Source organism: Hippocampus comes, unplaced genomic scaffold (genome assembly GCF_001891065.2).
Source record: "Hippocampus comes isolate QL1 unplaced genomic scaffold, H_comes_QL1_v1.1 scaffold182, whole genome shotgun sequence".
NCBI classification, from domain to species: domain Eukaryota; kingdom Metazoa; phylum Chordata; class Actinopteri; order Syngnathiformes; family Syngnathidae; genus Hippocampus; species Hippocampus comes.
The window spans coordinates 1-3,343 of NW_017805335.1; the positions used below are offsets into that span (position 1 = coordinate 1).

The 3,343-nt window shown below is 43.3% G+C and overlaps 1 long non-coding RNA gene across 1 annotated transcript; it reads right to left on the reverse strand.

Annotated features, from left to right (window-relative positions):
* Window positions 1-601: 601 nt before the first annotated feature.
* LOC109516909 (uncharacterized) lies at window positions 602-2,919 on the reverse strand. The gene is made up of 3 exons (XR_002168448.1): window positions 2,841-2,919; window positions 1,094-1,100; window positions 602-612 (listed from the first exon to the last, which is right to left on the reverse strand). It is a non-coding gene; the product is annotated as an uncharacterized LOC109516909 (long non-coding RNA).
* Between the last annotated feature and the right edge of the window lie 424 nt (window positions 2,920-3,343).

A 3,343-nucleotide genomic window follows, 5' to 3' on the forward strand; every position in this document is an offset into this window, starting at 1 on the left:
AACGGCAGGCGAGACCGTGCTTAGAATACAGCGAAAGGGCAGACGGCACGCGCACACACAAAAGCGGCACGCATGTGCGTGTGTTACTCACAAAGTGTGAGTAATACAGAAAACATCTGATATTCTTTTCATCTTCCCACGTTAGCCAGCGGAGCGCCGCGGCACAGTCTTGGTGTGGTGAACCTCGGCCTGAGAGGGGAGGCTGTCGGGGGCCCCAGTTGGCCCGCTTGACTTGCAGCCGCACAGCTGCAGCTGCAGGGCCAGGCCACAGCAACGCTCCGAGCCACAAACCAGAGCGACATGAGTCGAAGCTACGCCTGCCTGCCTGCCTAATGGCTTTGCCATATCAGCTTCTTCCATCCTGTTTTATGGCTTTGGAACTTGTCTGTCTGTCTGCTTAGCCCGGTGATTCCCAACCAGTGTGCCGTGGCACATGAGTGTGTCGTCAGAGCTCTGGGGGGGATTTATCAAATGTCACTTAATTGGTGAGGAAAATGATTCATTCATAACAAACAGCATATCTATCTATCCCAGAAATTTAGAGTGATAGAAAGAACAAATAAATGATCTTCTCTTAGCTGGCAAAAAGTATGACAGCGACATCTGTGTCCTCTTTTTATGACAATTTTGTTTGGTAGTGTGCCGTGCGATTTTTTTCGAAGTGTGCCTTGGCTCAAAAAAGGTTGGGAATCGCTGATATGGTACTGGAAAGGGGAGGAAGAACGGGGGAAAAGGTAAAGAAGCTTTGGGAGGGATGAGAAAGAAGGAAGATACGCGCCTTCTGGGAAAATGGACAAACCAAGACAGAAACTGTGAGGGGGGGAGAGGGTGGAAGGATTGAGAGCCCAAGGGCCAGGTCAGTTTAATGGCCCGTTTGTTCGTGTTGATTGACCACCAACTCTCACTGGTTGTGGCCGGAAAACCACACACACACACACACACACACACACACACACACACACACACACACACACACACACACACGAACAAGTTGCTTTTTCCATATCTCTTCGTGCCACTACCTTTTCCATTGCTCAGACCTGCACCCACTGCACAAACGCTATGAACGCAACAGCAACAATCTACTGTATACGTTCATCCTATCTTTACCCCTGACCGAGTAATCCCAGGAGTGGAGGGGGTGTGGCCACAGCCATATTGTTAAATGACGTCTATTCGTTACGCAGTCATTTATCAGTACGATATGATTGACTATGGGGTTGATAAATTGTAAGTTGAATTCAAAATACTCGATACCTGCCCATGTCTCCAATCATTCAGCATTAGCAACTTAAATTTTGCATTGCCTTTACTGGTCCTTCAATAATCTCTCTTCGGAGCTGAGCGGGTCATGGTCATAGCGTCTGATCTTGTGACCAGTTAAACATTACAGTTGCTGAAAGCATGTGACGCAAAGGCACACATGCCTACGACTCGATTACAACAAGCAAAATGATGCTTTGGCACACACGGTTCGGGAAAATTGATTCTCATATCTGGTTATAAATAGAACTGGTATCATTCCTTTTCTCTTGAAATATTACACAATAAATGCTTATAATCTTTCAATAAAAAAAAAAATGTTAATTTCAATTACCGGTTGTGGTGATTTACATTATATGGAAATTGATTTTTAATCGATATTAACAGTTGCACTGTATGAAAATAACCGGTTATTCGATATCATTTGTATTGGTAAACGAAGGACCACATTAGCTAAGTAGCATTGATCCCTGAGTCATTGTTTAAACATTTATGAACAACAAAACAAAACAAAAAAAAAAAGTCTGGATGCCTTGATTCAACCTTGACCTGGATGACAAAAATCGACACATTGACATCAAGAAAAAACAAACATGTTTTTAGCAAGCAGGTTGTTCTTTTTTGATTGATATTGTGACACCAATGACTCAGGCAATTGCGCAATAAGGATGACGATGTGAATAATCAGAGCTATAGTGGACACTAAACATCCAAAACATGAAGCAAGGGGTGAAGAATGTATCCCGCAAGTGAAATGAACTATGCACGCTCACACTAGTGGTGGCATTCCACAGTGGTTTATTGATTTTTCCACTGAAACAATGAATATTAAAACATGAGATGTGTATGGTCATATAATTATTTTTGGTCTTATTTGAATGGGTGTAAGCCCTTGGTTGTCCCAAGAGAATATTTGTCCATGTTTTAGTGTGAAGTATTTTTTTCCTTTTATAGGTCTAAGAAAGTTTGGAGTGGTAAATACTGTATTTTTTTTTTTTTTATGTGTAACTGCTGAAGAAAACAAGAAACATCCTTGGTTGTTAGAAGAGAGCCTTGAGGAAACTTCATCGCTTCTTCTTCGGGGATGTTACTTTGTAAGCAGAAGAGGAGACCAGAGTGATGCAACAACATTGGTTGAGCAGATGAGACAAGCTAGCGCTCTATGCGCTTAGTTTTTCACCAAGTAACATGATCACCGTGAACAGAAGTATCGTTACATCATGACGGTGGCAATGATCATTTTACACACATACCCAACAAAAATGCGAACTTTGCCTTCCGTCAGCATGTATGAAATTGAATTAATATTTTAACTGGCCACCACAAGCACTCTCTCAATGTGGCGCACAGAATAACGTGCCAAATAAAATGCTCCCTTTTGAATGACAGTGAGAGAATTGGTTTAAGAAGCTGTGGTGGGTTTGCAGCAGCGTTAAAAGTGGACTTTACTCAGCGGTGTTTTCAGCAGGTCACTTTTACCTCAATAGGACATCAAGAACAAGGTCGACATGTGTCCATAGTTAGCCAGTGTTAGGGGACGGAACTCAAGGCTTGGTGAACACAGGCCGATATTAAACTCAATCAGTACCAGCCAATTCTGGACCAAGTTTGAAAAGACGTTTAAAAACGTCTTCGGGAGCGAATGAGTTAAGAGCTGTTTGTCATCACAGTACTTTCAAGGCAGTTGAATGCTTTGAGGTCAATAAGGATAAAGCCAGTGGAACACAGTTTCTGTCGCCTTGGCGACTCTTCGGAAGACGACTTCATCAGGACACAAACACACACTGACAAACAAACAAGCGGATATGAGGGGCTACATAAACAGAACGTCAGCGTAAGCAAATGCTCCTGTGAGCCATGTGCAGGTGGACGTGGTCGGCATCACTTGCGCACAGATGGTTCGAAAAAGGGCAGAAACGCACACAAAAAAAAAAAAAAATAAGGGGGAGGGTTAGGAGTGTCAAAGAGGATGGAAAGAGCGGTGTGTGTGTGGGTGTGGGTGCGTGTTGTGCAGGCTGGGTGCATGAGCAGTGTGAAAGAAAAACAAATCAGTGGATAACAATGAACTCTCTTACCCCAT